This window comes from Lithobates pipiens, unplaced genomic scaffold (assembly GCF_037356315.1).
Source record: "Lithobates pipiens isolate NorthernLeopardFrog02 unplaced genomic scaffold, aLitPip1_a1.2 Scaffold_8, whole genome shotgun sequence".
In the NCBI taxonomy this organism is placed as follows: Eukaryota; Metazoa; Chordata; class Amphibia; order Anura; family Ranidae; genus Lithobates; species Lithobates pipiens.
Genome location: NW_027507903.1, coordinates 609,317,959 through 609,333,102, shown reverse-complemented (window position 1 = coordinate 609,333,102; position 15,144 = coordinate 609,317,959). Strand labels below are relative to the sequence as shown.

Below are 15,144 nucleotides of genomic sequence, written 5' to 3'. Positions count from 1 at the left end.
TGGCTCTGGAAAGCTTTAGGCTACTCCGGCGTCAATTCTTCAGCGGTTGCCCACAGATTGACCTGGTTGCCCTGATAGCCCTGTGCCAGCTTTGGCCGGCTCTCCCTATGCAAGTTTCGGCCGGTTAGCTCAGTTGGTTAGAGCGTGGTGCTAATAACGCCAAGGTCGCGGGTTCGATCCCCGTACGGGCCATTGCCCTTTTATTCCAACCGCGGTGGATTCCTATGGCCGTCGGCGCTTGGCCTAGTTTTCTTTAACCTACTCAACGGATAGCAAAGATGCCTATTTCGCTAGTGGCGCAGCTTAATTATGTCCCAGCTTAATTATGTCCCACAACACCTCAAGGCTCCAAGATCCAGAACCATATCTGCTAAAGATTGTGGGAAAACAAAAAGTTAGCTGACGCCACAAGCCCTGGAGCCTCTCTGCACGCTTATGTTAGAACCCGAGGTAAGACATGTATTCTTCGGGAAAGAAAAACAACCCATAACGCCTTGCAAAGCACCTTCTGACCCTTGCAGGTTTTACATGCTTGATTCTTATTAATTTGAGGCTTTGCAACCCTCCACCCAATGCTATGAGCCCAGGAGTGGAGCTTCTTCCAGGCCTACGGCACATGCTCTTTAGGTTTGGCTGTTCACCCAGCCTTCTGAGGGTGATCGGGAGCCTGCATGGGTGGGAGCCGGAATGGAATGATGGGACAACGCGGAGGGGCCAGAGGAGCCTGGCTTGGGTGGGTGACGATGAAAACCAACATGACCCCGACGTGATTTGAACACGCAACCTTCTGATCTGGAGTCAGACGCGCTACCGTTGCGCCACGAGGTCAGCTGTGGTGGCTCTGGAAAGCTTTAGGCTACTCCGGCGTCAATTCTTCAGCGGTTGCCCACAGATTGACCTGGTTGCCCTGATAGCCCTGTGCCAGCTTTGGCCGGCTCCCCTATGCAAGTTTCGGCCGGTTAGCTCAGTTGGTTAGAGCGTGGTGCTAATAACGCCAAGGTCGCGGGTTCGATCCCCGTACGGGCCATTGCCCTTTTATTCCAACCGCGGTGGATTCCTATGGCCGTCGGCGCTTGGCCTAGTTTTCTTTAACCTACTCAACGGATAGCAAAGATGCCTATTTCGCTAGTGGCGCAGCTTAATTATGTCCCAGCTTAATTATGTCCCACAACACCTCAAGGCTCCAAGATCCAGAACCATATCTGCTAAAGATTGTGGGAAAACAAAAAGTTAGCTGACGCCACAAGCCCTGGAGCCTCTCTGCACGCTTATGTTAGAACCCGAGGTAAGACATGTATTCTTCGGGAAAGAAAAACAACCCATAACGCCTTGCAAAGCACCTTCTGACCCTTGCAGGTTTTACATGCTTGATTCTTATTAATTTGAGGCTTTGCAACCCTCCACCCAATGCTATGAGCCCAGGAGTGGAGCTTCTTCCAGGCCTACGGCACATGCTCTTTAGGTTTGGCTGTTCACCCAGCCTTCTGAGGGTGATCGGGAGCCTGCGTGGGTGGGAGCCGGAATGGAATGATGGGACAACGCGGAGGGGCCAGAGGAGCCTGGCTTGGGTGGGTGACGATGAAAACCAACATGACCCCGACGTGATTTGAACACGCAACCTTCTGATCTGGAGTCAGACGCGCTACCGTTGCGCCACGAGGTCAGCTGTGGTGGCTCTGGAAAGCTTTAGGCTACTCCGGCGTCAATTCTTCAGCGGTTGCCCACAGATTGACCTGGTTGCCCTGATAGCCCTGTGCCAGCTTTGGCCGGCTCTCCCTATGCAAGTTTCGGCCGGTTAGCTCAGTTGGTTAGAGCGTGGTGCTAATAACGCCAAGGTCGCGGGTTCGATCCCCGTACGGGCCATTGCCCTTTTATTCCAACCGCGGTGGATTCCTATGGCCGTCGGCGCTTGGCCTAGTTTTCTTTAACCTACTCAACGGATAGCAAAGATGCCTATTTCGCTAGTGGCGCAGCTTAATTATGTCCCAGCTTAATTATGTCCCACAACACCTCAAGGCTCCAAGATCCAGAACCATATCTGCTAAAGATTGTGGGAAAACAAAAAGTTAGCTGACGCCACAAGCCCTGGAGCCTCTCTGCACGCTTATGTTAGAACCCGAGGTAAGACATGTATTCTTCGGGAAAGAAAAACAACCCATAACGCCTTGCAAAGCACCTTCTGACCCTTGCAGGTTTTACATGCTTGATTCTTATTAATTTGAGGCTTTGCAACCCTCCACCCAATGCTATGAGCCCAGGAGTGGAGCTTCTTCCAGGCCTACGGCACATGCTCTTTAGGTTTGGCTGTTCACCCAGCCTTCTGAGGGTGATCGGGAGCCTGCGTGGGTGGGAGCCGGAATGGAATGATGGGACAACGCGGAGGGGCCAGAGGAGCCTGGCTTGGGTGGGTGACGATGAAAACCAACATGACCCCGACGTGATTTGAACACGCAACCTTCTGATCTGGAGTCAGACGCGCTACCGTTGCGCCACGAGGTCAGCTGTGGTGGCTCTGGAAAGCTTTAGGCTACTCCGGCGTCAATTCTTCAGCGGTTGCCCACAGATTGACCTGGTTGCCCTGATAGCCCTGTGCCAGCTTTGGCCGGCTCTCCCTATGCAAGTTTCGGCCGGTTAGCTCAGTTGGTTAGAGCGTGGTGCTAATAACGCCAAGGTCGCGGGTTCGATCCCCGTACGGGCCATTGCCCTTTTATTCCAACCGCGGTGGATTCCTATGGCCGTCGGCGCTTGGCCTAGTTTTCTTTAACCTACTCAACGGATAGCAAAGATGCCTATTTCGCTAGTGGCGCAGCTTAATTATGTCCCAGCTTAATTATGTCCCACAACACCTCAAGGCTCCAAGATCCAGAACCATATCTGCTAAAGATTGTGGGAAAACAAAAAGTTAGCTGACGCCACAAGCCCTGGAGCCTCTCTGCACGCTTATGTTAGAACCCGAGGTAAGACATGTATTCTTCGGGAAAGAAAAACAACCCATAACGCCTTGCAAAGCACCTTCTGACCCTTGCAGGTTTTACATGCTTGATTCTTATTAATTTGAGGCTTTGCAACCCTCCACCCAATGCTATGAGCCCAGGAGTGGAGCTTCTTCCAGGCCTACGGCACATGCTCTTTAGGTTTGGCTGTTCACCCAGCCTTCTGAGGGTGATCGGGAGCCTGCGTGGGTGGGAGCCGGAATGGAATGATGGGACAACGCGGAGGGGCCAGAGGAGCCTGGCTTGGGTGGGTGACGATGAAAACCAACATGACCCCGACGTGATTTGAACACGCAACCTTCTGATCTGGAGTCAGACGCGCTACCGTTGCGCCACGAGGTCAGCTGTGGTGGCTCTGGAAAGCTTTAGGCTACTCCGGCGTCAATTCTTCAGCGGTTGCCCACAGATTGACCTGGTTGCCCTGATAGCCCTGTGCCAGCTTTGGCCGGCTCTCCCTATGCAAGTTTCGGCCGGTTAGCTCAGTTGGTTAGAGCGTGGTGCTAATAACGCCAAGGTCGCGGGTTCGATCCCCGTACGGGCCATTGCCCTTTTATTCCAACCGCGGTGGATTCCTATGGCCGTCGGCGCTTGGCCTAGTTTTCTTTAACCTACTCAACGGATAGCAAAGATGCCTATTTCGCTAGTGGCGCAGCTTAATTATGTCCCAGCTTAATTATGTCCCACAACACCTCAAGGCTCCAAGATCCAGAACCATATCTGCTAAAGATTGTGGGAAAACAAAAAGTTAGCTGACGCCACAAGCCCTGGAGCCTCTCTGCACGCTTATGTTAGAACCCGAGGTAAGACATGTATTCTTCGGGAAAGAAAAACAACCCATAACGCCTTGCAAAGCACCTTCTGACCCTTGCAGGTTTTACATGCTTGATTCTTATTAATTTGAGGCTTTGCAACCCTCCACCCAATGCTATGAGCCCAGGAGTGGAGCTTCTTCCAGGCCTACGGCACATGCTCTTTAGGTTTGGCTGTTCACCCAGCCTTCTGAGGGTGATCGGGAGCCTGCGTGGGTGGGAGCCGGAATGGAATGATGGGACAACGCGGAGGGGCCAGAGGAGCCTGGCTTGGGTGGGTGACGATGAAAACCAACATGACCCCGACGTGATTTGAACACGCAACCTTCTGATCTGGAGTCAGACGCGCTACCGTTGCGCCACGAGGTCAGCTGTGGTGGCTCTGGAAAGCTTTAGGCTACTCCGGCGTCAATTCTTCAGCGGTTGCCCACAGATTGACCTGGTTGCCCTGATAGCCCTGTGCCAGCTTTGGCCGGCTCTCCCTATGCAAGTTTCGGCCGGTTAGCTCAGTTGGTTAGAGCGTGGTGCTAATAACGCCAAGGTCGCGGGTTCGATCCCCGTACGGGCCATTGCCCTTTTATTCCAACCGCGGTGGATTCCTATGGCCGTCGGCGCTTGGCCTAGTTTTCTTTAACCTACTCAACGGATAGCAAAGATGCCTATTTCGCTAGTGGCGCAGCTTAATTATGTCCCAGCTTAATTATGTCCCACAACACCTCAAGGCTCCAAGATCCAGAACCATATCTGCTAAAGATTGTGGGAAAACAAAAAGTTAGCTGACGCCACAAGCCCTGGAGCCTCTCTGCACGCTTATGTTAGAACCCGAGGTAAGACATGTATTCTTCGGGAAAGAAAAACAACCCATAACGCCTTGCAAAGCACCTTCTGACCCTTGCAGGTTTTACATGCTTGATTCTTATTAATTTGAGGCTTTGCAACCCTCCACCCAATGCTATGAGCCCAGGAGTGGAGCTTCTTCCAGGCCTACGGCACATGCTCTTTAGGTTTGGCTGTTCACCCAGCCTTCTGAGGGTGATCGGGAGCCTGCGTGGGTGGGAGCCGGAATGGAATGATGGGACAACGCGGAGGGGCCAGAGGAGCCTGGCTTGGGTGGGTGACGATGAAAACCAACATGACCCCGACGTGATTTGAACACGCAACCTTCTGATCTGGAGTCAGACGCGCTACCGTTGCGCCACGAGGTCAGCTGTGGTGGCTCTGGAAAGCTTTAGGCTACTCCGGCGTCAATTCTTCAGCGGTTGCCCACAGATTGACCTGGTTGCCCTGATAGCCCTGTGCCAGCTTTGGCCGGCTCTCCCTATGCAAGTTTCGGCCGGTTAGCTCAGTTGGTTAGAGCGTGGTGCTAATAACGCCAAGGTCGCGGGTTCGATCCCCGTACGGGCCATTGCCCTTTTATTCCAACCGCGGTGGATTCCTATGGCCGTCGGCGCTTGGCCTAGTTTTCTTTAACCTACTCAACGGATAGCAAAGATGCCTATTTCGCTAGTGGCGCAGCTTAATTATGTCCCAGCTTAATTATGTCCCACAACACCTCAAGGCTCCAAGATCCAGAACCATATCTGCTAAAGATTGTGGGAAAACAAAAAGTTAGCTGACGCCACAAGCCCTGGAGCCTCTCTGCACGCTTATGTTAGAACCCGAGGTAAGACATGTATTCTTCGGGAAAGAAAAACAACCCATAACGCCTTGCAAAGCACCTTCTGACCCTTGCAGGTTTTACATGCTTGATTCTTATTAATTTGAGGCTTTGCAACCCTCCACCCAATGCTATGAGCCCAGGAGTGGAGCTTCTTCCAGGCCTACGGCACATGCTCTTTAGGTTTGGCTGTTCACCCAGCCTTCTGAGGGTGATCGGGAGCCTGCGTGGGTGGGAGCCGGAATGGAATGATGGGACAACGCGGAGGGGCCAGAGGAGCCTGGCTTGGGTGGGTGACGATGAAAACCAACATGACCCCGACGTGATTTGAACACGCAACCTTCTGATCTGGAGTCAGACGCGCTACCGTTGCGCCACGAGGTCAGCTGTGGTGGCTCTGGAAAGCTTTAGGCTACTCCGGCGTCAATTCTTCAGCGGTTGCCCACAGATTGACCTGGTTGCCCTGATAGCCCTGTGCCAGCTTTGGCCGGCTCTCCCTATGCAAGTTTCGGCCGGTTAGCTCAGTTGGTTAGAGTGTGGTGCTAATAACGCCAAGGTCGCGGGTTCGATCCCCGTACGGGCCATTGCCCTTTTATTCCAACCGCGGTGGATTCCTATGGCCGTCGGCGCTTGGCCTAGTTTTCTTTAACCTACTCAACGGATAGCAAAGATGCCTATTTCGCTAGTGGCGCAGCTTAATTATGTCCCAGCTTAATTATGTCCCACAACACCTCAAGGCTCCAAGATCCAGAACCATATCTGCTAAAGATTGTGGGAAAACAAAAAGTTAGCTGACGCCACAAGCCCTGGAGCCTCTCTGCACGCTTATGTTAGAACCCGAGGTAAGACATGTATTCTTCGGGAAAGAAAAACAACCCATAACGCCTTGCAAAGCACCTTCTGACCCTTGCAGGTTTTACATGCTTGATTCTTATTAATTTGAGGCTTTGCAACCCTCCACCCAATGCTATGAGCCCAGGAGTGGAGCTTCTTCCAGGCCTACGGCACATGCTCTTTAGGTTTGGCTGTTCACCCAGCCTTCTGAGGGTGATCGGGAGCCTGCGTGGGTGGGAGCCGGAATGGAATGATGGGACAACGCGGAGGGGCCAGAGGAGCCTGGCTTGGGTGGGTGACAATGAAAACCAACATGACCCCGACGTGATTTGAACACGCAACCTTCTGATCTGGAGTCTGACGCGCTACCGTTGCGCCACGAGGTCAGCTGTGGTGGCTCTGGAAAGCTTTAGGCTACTCCGGCGTCAATTCTTCAGCGGTTGCCCACAGATTGACCTGGTTGCCCTGATAGCCCTGTGCCAGCTTTGGCCGGCTCTCCCTATGCAAGTTTCGGCCGGTTAGCTCAGTTGGTTAGAGCGTGGTGCTAATAACGCCAAGGTCGCGGGTTCGATCCCCGTACGGGCCATTGCCCTTTTATTCCAACCGCGGTGGATTCCTATGGCCGTCGGCGCTTGGCCTAGTTTTCTTTAACCTACTCAACGGATAGCAAAGATGCCTATTTCGCTAGTGGCGCAGCTTAATTATGTCCCAGCTTAATTATGTCCCACAACACCTCAAGGCTCCAAGATCCAGAACCATATCTGCTAAAGATTGTGGGAAAACAAAAAGTTAGCTGACGCCACAAGCCCTGGAGCCTCTCTGCACGCTTATGTTAGAACCCGAGGTAAGACATGTATTCTTCGGGAAAGAAAAACAACCCATAACGCCTTGCAAAGCACCTTCTGACCCTTGCAGGTTTTACATGCTTGATTCTTATTAATTTGAGGCTTTGCAACCCTCCACCCAATGCTATGAGCCCAGGAGTGGAGCTTCTTCCAGGCCTACGGCACATGCTCTTTAGGTTTGGCTGTTCACCCAGCCTTCTGAGGGTGATCGGGAGCCTGCGTGGGTGGGAGCCGGAATGGAATGATGGGACAACGCGGAGGGGCCAGAGGAGCCTGGCTTGGGTGGGTGACGATGAAAACCAACATGACCCCGACGTGATTTGAACACGCAACCTTCTGATCTGGAGTCAGACGCGCTACCGTTGCGCCACGAGGTCAGCTGTGGTGGCTCTGGAAAGCTTTAGGCTACTCCGGCGTCAATTCTTCAGCGGTTGCCCACAGATTGACCTGGTTGCCCTGATAGCCCTGTGCCAGCTTTGGCCGGCTCTCCCTATGCAAGTTTCGGCCGGTTAGCTCAGTTGGTTAGAGCGTGGTGCTAATAACGCCAAGGTCGCGGGTTCGATCCCCGTACGGGCCATTGCCCTTTTATTCCAACCGCGGTGGATTCCTATGGCCGTCGGCGCTTGGCCTAGTTTTCTTTAACCTACTCAACGGATAGCAAAGATGCCTATTTCGCTAGTGGCGCAGCTTAATTATGTCCCAGCTTAATTATGTCCCACAACACCTCAAGGCTCCAAGATCCAGAACCATATCTGCTAAAGATTGTGGGAAAACAAAAAGTTAGCTGACGCCACAAGCCCTGGAGCCTCTCTGCACGCTTATGTTAGAACCCGAGGTAAGACATGTATTCTTCGGGAAAGAAAAACAACCCATAACGCCTTGCAAAGCACCTTCTGACCCTTGCAGGTTTTACATGCTTGATTCTTATTAATTTGAGGCTTTGCAACCCTCCACCCAATGCTATGAGCCCAGGAGTGGAGCTTCTTCCAGGCCTACGGCACATGCTCTTTAGGTTTGGCTGTTCACCCAGCCTTCTGAGGGTGATCGGGAGCCTGCGTGGGTGGGAGCCGGAATGGAATGATGGGACAACGCGGAGGGGCCAGAGGAGCCTGGCTTGGGTGGGTGACGATGAAAACCAACATGACCCCGACGTGATTTGAACACGCAACCTTCTGATCTGGAGTCAGACGCGCTACCGTTGCGCCACGAGGTCAGCTGTGGTGGCTCTGGAAAGCTTTAGGCTACTCCGGCGTCAATTCTTCAGCGGTTGCCCACAGATTGACCTGGTTGCCCTGATAGCCCTGTGCCAGCTTTGGCCGGCTCTCCCTATGCAAGTTTCGGCCGGTTAGCTCAGTTGGTTAGAGCGTGGTGCTAATAACGCCAAGGTCGCGGGTTCGATCCCCGTACGGGCCATTGCCCTTTTATTCCAACCGCGGTGGATTCCTATGGCCGTCGGCGCTTGGCCTAGTTTTCTTTAACCTACTCAACGGATAGCAAAGATGCCTATTTCGCTAGTGGCGCAGCTTAATTATGTCCCAGCTTAATTATGTCCCACAACACCTCAAGGCTCCAAGATCCAGAACCATATCTGCTAAAGATTGTGGGAAAACAAAAAGTTAGCTGACGCCACAAGCCCTGGAGCCTCTCTGCACGCTTATGTTAGAACCCGAGGTAAGACATGTATTCTTCGGGAAAGAAAAACAACCCATAACGCCTTGCAAAGCACCTTCTGACCCTTGCAGGTTTTACATGCTTGATTCTTATTAATTTGAGGCTTTGCAACCCTCCACCCAATGCTATGAGCCCAGGAGTGGAGCTTCTTCCAGGCCTACGGCACATGCTCTTTAGGTTTGGCTGTTCACCCAGCCTTCTGAGGGTGATCGGGAGCCTGCGTGGGTGGGAGCCGGAATGGAATGATGGGACAACGCGGAGGGGCCAGAGGAGCCTGGCTTGGGTGGGTGACGATGAAAACCAACATGACCCCGACGTGATTTGAACACGCAACCTTCTGATCTGGAGTCAGACGCGCTACCGTTGCGCCACGAGGTCAGCTGTGGTGGCTCTGGAAAGCTTTAGGCTACTCCGGCGTCAATTCTTCAGCGGTTGCCCACAGATTGACCTGGTTGCCCTGATAGCCCTGTGCCAGCTTTGGCCGGCTCTCCCTATGCAAGTTTCGGCCGGTTAGCTCAGTTGGTTAGAGCGTGGTGCTAATAACGCCAAGGTCGCGGGTTCGATCCCCGTACGGGCCATTGCCCTTTTATTCCAACCGCGGTGGATTCCTATGGCCGTCGGCGCTTGGCCTAGTTTTCTTTAACCTACTCAACGGATAGCAAAGATGCCTATTTCGCTAGTGGCGCAGCTTAATTATGTCCCAGCTTAATTATGTCCCACAACACCTCAAGGCTCCAAGATCCAGAACCATATCTGCTAAAGATTGTGGGAAAACAAAAAGTTAGCTGACGCCACAAGCCCTGGAGCCTCTCTGCACGCTTATGTTAGAACCCGAGGTAAGACATGTATTCTTCGGGAAAGAAAAACAACCCATAACGCCTTGCAAAGCACCTTCTGACCCTTGCAGGTTTTACATGCTTGATTCTTATTAATTTGAGGCTTTGCAACCCTCCACCCAATGCTATGAGCCCAGGAGTGGAGCTTCTTCCAGGCCTACGGCACATGCTCTTTAGGTTTGGCTGTTCACCCAGCCTTCTGAGGGTGATCGGGAGCCTGCGTGGGTGGGAGCCGGAATGGAATGATGGGACAACGCGGAGGGGCCAGAGGAGCCTGGCTTGGGTGGGTGACGATGAAAACCAACATGACCCCGACGTGATTTGAACACGCAACCTTCTGATCTGGAGTCAGACGCGCTACCGTTGCGCCACGAGGTCAGCTGTGGTGGCTCTGGAAAGCTTTAGGCTACTCCGGCGTCAATTCTTCAGCGGTTGCCCACAGATTGACCTGGTTGCCCTGATAGCCCTGTGCCAGCTTTGGCCGGCTCTCCCTATGCAAGTTTCGGCCGGTTAGCTCAGTTGGTTAGAGCGTGGTGCTAATAACGCCAAGGTCGCGGGTTCGATCCCCGTACGGGCCATTGCCCTTTTATTCCAACCGCGGTGGATTCCTATGGCCGTCGGCGCTTGGCCTAGTTTTCTTTAACCTACTCAACGGATAGCAAAGATGCCTATTTCGCTAGTGGCGCAGCTTAATTATGTCCCAGCTTAATTATGTCCCACAACACCTCAAGGCTCCAAGATCCAGAACCATATCTGCTAAAGATTGTGGGAAAACAAAAAGTTAGCTGACGCCACAAGCCCTGGAGCCTCTCTGCACGCTTATGTTAGAACCCGAGGTAAGACATGTATTCTTCGGGAAAGAAAAACAACCCATAACGCCTTGCAAAGCACCTTCTGACCCTTGCAGGTTTTACATGCTTGATTCTTATTAATTTGAGGCTTTGCAACCCTCCACCCAATGCTATGAGCCCAGGAGTGGAGCTTCTTCCAGGCCTACGGCACATGCTCTTTAGGTTTGGCTGTTCACCCAGCCTTCTGAGGGTGATCGGGAGCCTGCGTGGGTGGGAGCCGGAATGGAATGATGGGACAACGCGGAGGGGCCAGAGGAGCCTGGCTTGGGTGGGTGACGATGAAAACCAACATGACCCCGACGTGATTTGAACACGCAACCTTCTGATCTGGAGTCAGACGCGCTACCGTTGCGCCACGAGGTCAGCTGTGGTGGCTCTGGAAAGCTTTAGGCTACTCCGGCGTCAATTCTTCAGCGGTTGCCCACAGATTGACCTGGTTGCCCTGATAGCCCTGTGCCAGCTTTGGCCGGCTCTCCCTATGCAAGTTTCGGCCGGTTAGCTCAGTTGGTTAGAGCGTGGTGCTAATAACGCCAAGGTCGCGGGTTCGATCCCCGTACGGGCCATTGCCCTTTTATTCCAACCGCGGTGGATTCCTATGGCCGTCGGCGCTTGGCCTAGTTTTCTTTAACCTACTCAACGGATAGCAAAGATGCCTATTTCGCTAGTGGCGCAGCTTAATTATGTCCCAGCTTAATTATGTCCCACAACACCTCAAGGCTCCAAGATCCAGAACCATATCTGCTAAAGATTGTGGGAAAACAAAAAGTTAGCTGACGCCACAAGCCCTGGAGCCTCTCTGCACGCTTATGTTAGAACCCGAGGTAAGACATGTATTCTTCGGGAAAGAAAAACAACCCATAACGCCTTGCAAAGCACCTTCTGACCCTTGCAGGTTTTACATGCTTGATTCTTATTAATTTGAGGCTTTGCAACCCTCCACCCAATGCTATGAGCCCAGGAGTGGAGCTTCTTCCAGGCCTACGGCACATGCTCTTTAGGTTTGGCTGTTCACCCAGCCTTCTGAGGGTGATCGGGAGCCTGCGTGGGTGGGAGCCGGAATGGAATGATGGGACAACGCGGAGGGGCCAGAGGAGCCTGGCTTGGGTGGGTGACGATGAAAACCAACATGACCCCGACGTGATTTGAACACGCAACCTTCTGATCTGGAGTCAGACGCGCTACCGTTGCGCCACGAGGTCAGCTGTGGTGGCTCTGGAAAGCTTTAGGCTACTCCGGCGTCAATTCTTCAGCGGTTGCCCACAGATTGACCTGGTTGCCCTGATAGCCCTGTGCCAGCTTTGGCCGGCTCTCCCTATGCAAGTTTCGGCCGGTTAGCTCAGTTGGTTAGAGCGTGGTGCTAATAACGCCAAGGTCGCGGGTTCGATCCCCGTACGGGCCATTGCCCTTTTATTCCAACCGCGGTGGATTCCTATGGCCGTCGGCGCTTGGCCTAGTTTTCTTTAACCTACTCAACGGATAGCAAAGATGCCTATTTCGCTAGTGGCGCAGCTTAATTATGTCCCAGCTTAATTATGTCCCACAACACCTCAAGGCTCCAAGATCCAGAACCATATCTGCTAAAGATTGTGGGAAAACAAAAAGTTAGCTGACGCCACAAGCCCTGGAGCCTCTCTGCACGCTTATGTTAGAACCCGAGGTAAGACATGTATTCTTCGGGAAAGAAAAACAACCCATAACGCCTTGCAAAGCACCTTCTGACCCTTGCAGGTTTTACATGCTTGATTCTTATTAATTTGAGGCTTTGCAACCCTCCACCCAATGCTATGAGCCCAGGAGTGGAGCTTCTTCCAGGCCTACGGCACATGCTCTTTAGGTTTGGCTGTTCACCCAGCCTTCTGAGGGTGATCGGGAGCCTGCGTGGGTGGGAGCCGGAATGGAATGATGGGACAACGCGGAGGGGCCAGAGGAGCCTGGCTTGGGTGGGTGACGATGAAAACCAACATGACCCCGACGTGATTTGAACACGCAACCTTCTGATCTGGAGTCAGACGCGCTACCGTTGCGCCACGAGGTCAGCTGTGGTGGCTCTGGAAAGCTTTAGGCTACTCCGGCGTCAATTCTTCAGCGGTTGCCCACAGATTGACCTGGTTGCCCTGATAGCCCTGTGCCAGCTTTGGCCGGCTCTCCCTATGCAAGTTTCGGCCGGTTAGCTCAGTTGGTTAGAGCGTGGTGCTAATAACGCCAAGGTCGCGGGTTCGATCCCCGTACGGGCCATTGCCCTTTTATTCCAACCGCGGTGGATTCCTATGGCCGTCGGCGCTTGGCCTAGTTTTCTTTAACCTACTCAACGGATAGCAAAGATGCCTATTTCGCTAGTGGCGCAGCTTAATTATGTCCCAGCTTAATTATGTCCCACAACACCTCAAGGCTCCAAGATCCAGAACCATATCTGCTAAAGATTGTGGGAAAACAAAAAGTTAGCTGACGCCACAAGCCCTGGAGCCTCTCTGCACGCTTATGTTAGAACCCGAGGTAAGACATGTATTCTTCGGGAAAGAAAAACAACCCATAACGCCTTGCAAAGCACCTTCTGACCCTTGCAGGTTTTACATGCTTGATTCTTATTAATTTGAGGCTTTGCAACCCTCCACCCAATGCTATGAGCCCAGGAGTGGAGCTTCTTCCAGGCCTACGGCACATGCTCTTTAGGTTTGGCTGTTCACCCAGCCTTCTGAGGGTGATCGGGAGCCTGCGTGGGTGGGAGCCGGAATGGAATGATGGGACAACGCGGAGGGGCCAGAGGAGCCTGGCTTGGGTGGGTGACGATGAAAACCAACATGACCCCGACGTGATTTGAACACGCAACCTTCTGATCTGGAGTCAGACGCGCTACCGTTGCGCCACGAGGTCAGCTGTGGTGGCTCTGGAAAGCTTTAGGCTACTCCGGCGTCAATTCTTCAGCGGTTGCCCACAGATTGACCTGGTTGCCCTGATAGCCCTGTGCCAGCTTTGGCCGGCTCTCCCTATGCAAGTTTCGGCCGGTTAGCTCAGTTGGTTAGAGCGTGGTGCTAATAACGCCAAGGTCGCGGGTTCGATCCCCGTACGGGCCATTGCCCTTTTATTCCAACCGCGGTGGATTCCTATGGCCGTCGGCGCTTGGCCTAGTTTTCTTTAACCTACTCAACGGATAGCAAAGATGCCTATTTCGCTAGTGGCGCAGCTTAATTATGTCCCAGCTTAATTATGTCCCACAACACCTCAAGGCTCCAAGATCCAGAACCATATCTGCTAAAGATTGTGGGAAAACAAAAAGTTAGCTGACGCCACAAGCCCTGGAGCCTCTCTGCACGCTTATGTTAGAACCCGAGGTAAGACATGTATTCTTCGGGAAAGAAAAACAACCCATAACGCCTTGCAAAGCACCTTCTGACCCTTGCAGGTTTTACATGCTTGATTCTTATTAATTTGAGGCTTTGCAACCCTCCACCCAATGCTATGAGCCCAGGAGTGGAGCTTCTTCCAGGCCTACGGCACATGCTCTTTAGGTTTGGCTGTTCACCCAGCCTTCTGAGGGTGATCGGGAGCCTGCGTGGGTGGGAGCCGGAATGGAATGATGGGACAACGCGGAGGGGCCAGAGGAGCCTGGCTTGGGTGGGTGACGATGAAAACCAACATGACCCCGACGTGATTTGAACACGCAACCTTCTGATCTGGAGTCAGACGCGCTACCGTTGCACCACGAGGTCAGCTGTGGTGGCTCTGGAAAGCTTTAGGCTACTCCGGCGTCAATTCTTCAGCGGTTGCCCACAGATTGACCTGGTTGCCCTGATAGCCCTGTGCCAGCCCTGTGCCAGCTTTGGCCGGCTCTCCCTATGCAAGTTTCGGCCGGTTAGCTCAGTTGGTTAGAGCGTGGTGCTAATAACGCCAAGGTCGCGGGTTCGATCCCCGTACGGGCCATTGCCCTTTTATTCCAACCGCGGTGGATTCCTATGGCCGTCGGCGCTTGGCCTAGTTTTCTTTAACCTACTCAACGGATAGCAAAGATGCCTATTTCGCTAGTGGCGCAGCTTAATTATGTCCCAGCTTAATTATGTCCCACAACACCTCAAGGCTCCAAGATCCAGAACCATATCTGCTAAAGATTGTGGGAAAACAAAAAGTTAGCTGACGCCACAAGCCCTGGAGCCTCTCTGCACGCTTATGTTAGAACCCGAGGTAAGACATGTATTCTTCGGGAAAGAAAAACAACCCATAACGCCTTGCAAAGCACCTTCTGACCCTTGCAGGTTTTACATGCTTGATTCTTATTAATTTGAGGCTTTGCAACCCTCCACCCAATGCTATGAGCCCAGGAGTGGAGCTTCTTCCAGGCCTACGGCACATGCTCTTTAGGTTTGGCTGTTCACCCAGCCTTCTGAGGGTGATCGGGAGCCTGCGTGGGTGGGAGCCGGAATGGAATGATGGGACAACGCGGAGGGGCCAGAGGAGCCTGGCTTGGGTGGGTGACGATGAAAACCAACATGACCCCGACGTGATTTGAACACGCAACCTTCTGATCTGGAGTCAGACGCGCTACCGTTGCGCCACGAGGTCAGCTGTGGTGGCTCTGGAAAGCTTTAGGCTACTCCGGCGTCAATTCTTCAGCGGTTGCCCACAGATTGACCTGGTTGCCCTGATAGCCCTGTGC

At 53.0% G+C, this 15,144-nt stretch overlaps 33 non-coding genes across 33 annotated transcripts; 17 read left to right on the top strand and 16 right to left on the bottom strand.

The window, feature by feature from the left end:
* Positions 1 to 118: 118 nt before the first annotated feature.
* TRNAI-AAU (transfer RNA isoleucine (anticodon AAU)) lies at positions 119 to 192 on the top strand. The gene has a single exon. It is a non-coding gene; the product is annotated as a tRNA-Ile (tRNA).
* A 564-nt stretch (positions 193 to 756) lies between these two features.
* TRNAW-CCA (transfer RNA tryptophan (anticodon CCA)) lies at positions 757 to 828 on the bottom strand. The gene has a single exon. It is a non-coding gene; the product is annotated as a tRNA-Trp (tRNA).
* Positions 829 to 953: 125 nt separating this feature from the next.
* TRNAI-AAU (transfer RNA isoleucine (anticodon AAU)) lies at positions 954 to 1,027 on the top strand. The gene has a single exon. It is a non-coding gene; the product is annotated as a tRNA-Ile (tRNA).
* A 564-nt stretch (positions 1,028 to 1,591) lies between these two features.
* Positions 1,592 to 1,663, bottom strand: TRNAW-CCA (transfer RNA tryptophan (anticodon CCA)). The gene has a single exon. It is a non-coding gene; the product is annotated as a tRNA-Trp (tRNA).
* A 126-nt stretch (positions 1,664 to 1,789) lies between these two features.
* TRNAI-AAU (transfer RNA isoleucine (anticodon AAU)) lies at positions 1,790 to 1,863 on the top strand. Its single transcript has one exon. It is a non-coding gene; the product is annotated as a tRNA-Ile (tRNA).
* Positions 1,864 to 2,427: 564 nt separating this feature from the next.
* TRNAW-CCA (transfer RNA tryptophan (anticodon CCA)) lies at positions 2,428 to 2,499 on the bottom strand. The gene has a single exon. It is a non-coding gene; the product is annotated as a tRNA-Trp (tRNA).
* A 126-nt stretch (positions 2,500 to 2,625) lies between these two features.
* On the top strand, positions 2,626 to 2,699 carry TRNAI-AAU (transfer RNA isoleucine (anticodon AAU)). The gene has a single exon. It is a non-coding gene; the product is annotated as a tRNA-Ile (tRNA).
* Positions 2,700 to 3,263: 564 nt separating this feature from the next.
* TRNAW-CCA (transfer RNA tryptophan (anticodon CCA)) lies at positions 3,264 to 3,335 on the bottom strand. The gene has a single exon. It is a non-coding gene; the product is annotated as a tRNA-Trp (tRNA).
* Positions 3,336 to 3,461: 126 nt separating this feature from the next.
* On the top strand, positions 3,462 to 3,535 carry TRNAI-AAU (transfer RNA isoleucine (anticodon AAU)). The gene has a single exon. It is a non-coding gene; the product is annotated as a tRNA-Ile (tRNA).
* Positions 3,536 to 4,099: 564 nt separating this feature from the next.
* TRNAW-CCA (transfer RNA tryptophan (anticodon CCA)) lies at positions 4,100 to 4,171 on the bottom strand. Its single transcript has one exon. It is a non-coding gene; the product is annotated as a tRNA-Trp (tRNA).
* A 126-nt stretch (positions 4,172 to 4,297) lies between these two features.
* TRNAI-AAU (transfer RNA isoleucine (anticodon AAU)) lies at positions 4,298 to 4,371 on the top strand. Its single transcript has one exon. It is a non-coding gene; the product is annotated as a tRNA-Ile (tRNA).
* Positions 4,372 to 4,935: 564 nt separating this feature from the next.
* TRNAW-CCA (transfer RNA tryptophan (anticodon CCA)) lies at positions 4,936 to 5,007 on the bottom strand. The gene has a single exon. It is a non-coding gene; the product is annotated as a tRNA-Trp (tRNA).
* Positions 5,008 to 5,133: 126 nt separating this feature from the next.
* Positions 5,134 to 5,207, top strand: TRNAI-AAU (transfer RNA isoleucine (anticodon AAU)). Its single transcript has one exon. It is a non-coding gene; the product is annotated as a tRNA-Ile (tRNA).
* A 564-nt stretch (positions 5,208 to 5,771) lies between these two features.
* On the bottom strand, positions 5,772 to 5,843 carry TRNAW-CCA (transfer RNA tryptophan (anticodon CCA)). The gene has a single exon. It is a non-coding gene; the product is annotated as a tRNA-Trp (tRNA).
* A 962-nt stretch (positions 5,844 to 6,805) lies between these two features.
* TRNAI-AAU (transfer RNA isoleucine (anticodon AAU)) lies at positions 6,806 to 6,879 on the top strand. Its single transcript has one exon. It is a non-coding gene; the product is annotated as a tRNA-Ile (tRNA).
* A 564-nt stretch (positions 6,880 to 7,443) lies between these two features.
* TRNAW-CCA (transfer RNA tryptophan (anticodon CCA)) lies at positions 7,444 to 7,515 on the bottom strand. The gene has a single exon. It is a non-coding gene; the product is annotated as a tRNA-Trp (tRNA).
* Positions 7,516 to 7,641: 126 nt separating this feature from the next.
* TRNAI-AAU (transfer RNA isoleucine (anticodon AAU)) lies at positions 7,642 to 7,715 on the top strand. The gene has a single exon. It is a non-coding gene; the product is annotated as a tRNA-Ile (tRNA).
* Positions 7,716 to 8,279: 564 nt separating this feature from the next.
* TRNAW-CCA (transfer RNA tryptophan (anticodon CCA)) lies at positions 8,280 to 8,351 on the bottom strand. The gene has a single exon. It is a non-coding gene; the product is annotated as a tRNA-Trp (tRNA).
* Positions 8,352 to 8,477: 126 nt separating this feature from the next.
* Positions 8,478 to 8,551, top strand: TRNAI-AAU (transfer RNA isoleucine (anticodon AAU)). The gene has a single exon. It is a non-coding gene; the product is annotated as a tRNA-Ile (tRNA).
* A 564-nt stretch (positions 8,552 to 9,115) lies between these two features.
* On the bottom strand, positions 9,116 to 9,187 carry TRNAW-CCA (transfer RNA tryptophan (anticodon CCA)). The gene has a single exon. It is a non-coding gene; the product is annotated as a tRNA-Trp (tRNA).
* Positions 9,188 to 9,313: 126 nt separating this feature from the next.
* Positions 9,314 to 9,387, top strand: TRNAI-AAU (transfer RNA isoleucine (anticodon AAU)). The gene has a single exon. It is a non-coding gene; the product is annotated as a tRNA-Ile (tRNA).
* Positions 9,388 to 9,951: 564 nt separating this feature from the next.
* TRNAW-CCA (transfer RNA tryptophan (anticodon CCA)) lies at positions 9,952 to 10,023 on the bottom strand. Its single transcript has one exon. It is a non-coding gene; the product is annotated as a tRNA-Trp (tRNA).
* Positions 10,024 to 10,149: 126 nt separating this feature from the next.
* Positions 10,150 to 10,223, top strand: TRNAI-AAU (transfer RNA isoleucine (anticodon AAU)). Its single transcript has one exon. It is a non-coding gene; the product is annotated as a tRNA-Ile (tRNA).
* Positions 10,224 to 10,787: 564 nt separating this feature from the next.
* Positions 10,788 to 10,859, bottom strand: TRNAW-CCA (transfer RNA tryptophan (anticodon CCA)). Its single transcript has one exon. It is a non-coding gene; the product is annotated as a tRNA-Trp (tRNA).
* A 126-nt stretch (positions 10,860 to 10,985) lies between these two features.
* Positions 10,986 to 11,059, top strand: TRNAI-AAU (transfer RNA isoleucine (anticodon AAU)). The gene has a single exon. It is a non-coding gene; the product is annotated as a tRNA-Ile (tRNA).
* A 564-nt stretch (positions 11,060 to 11,623) lies between these two features.
* Positions 11,624 to 11,695, bottom strand: TRNAW-CCA (transfer RNA tryptophan (anticodon CCA)). The gene has a single exon. It is a non-coding gene; the product is annotated as a tRNA-Trp (tRNA).
* Positions 11,696 to 11,821: 126 nt separating this feature from the next.
* TRNAI-AAU (transfer RNA isoleucine (anticodon AAU)) lies at positions 11,822 to 11,895 on the top strand. Its single transcript has one exon. It is a non-coding gene; the product is annotated as a tRNA-Ile (tRNA).
* A 564-nt stretch (positions 11,896 to 12,459) lies between these two features.
* TRNAW-CCA (transfer RNA tryptophan (anticodon CCA)) lies at positions 12,460 to 12,531 on the bottom strand. Its single transcript has one exon. It is a non-coding gene; the product is annotated as a tRNA-Trp (tRNA).
* A 126-nt stretch (positions 12,532 to 12,657) lies between these two features.
* TRNAI-AAU (transfer RNA isoleucine (anticodon AAU)) lies at positions 12,658 to 12,731 on the top strand. Its single transcript has one exon. It is a non-coding gene; the product is annotated as a tRNA-Ile (tRNA).
* A 564-nt stretch (positions 12,732 to 13,295) lies between these two features.
* Positions 13,296 to 13,367, bottom strand: TRNAW-CCA (transfer RNA tryptophan (anticodon CCA)). Its single transcript has one exon. It is a non-coding gene; the product is annotated as a tRNA-Trp (tRNA).
* Positions 13,368 to 13,493: 126 nt separating this feature from the next.
* Positions 13,494 to 13,567, top strand: TRNAI-AAU (transfer RNA isoleucine (anticodon AAU)). Its single transcript has one exon. It is a non-coding gene; the product is annotated as a tRNA-Ile (tRNA).
* Positions 13,568 to 14,340: 773 nt separating this feature from the next.
* Positions 14,341 to 14,414, top strand: TRNAI-AAU (transfer RNA isoleucine (anticodon AAU)). Its single transcript has one exon. It is a non-coding gene; the product is annotated as a tRNA-Ile (tRNA).
* Positions 14,415 to 14,978: 564 nt separating this feature from the next.
* On the bottom strand, positions 14,979 to 15,050 carry TRNAW-CCA (transfer RNA tryptophan (anticodon CCA)). The gene has a single exon. It is a non-coding gene; the product is annotated as a tRNA-Trp (tRNA).
* Between the last annotated feature and the right edge of the window lie 94 nt (positions 15,051 to 15,144).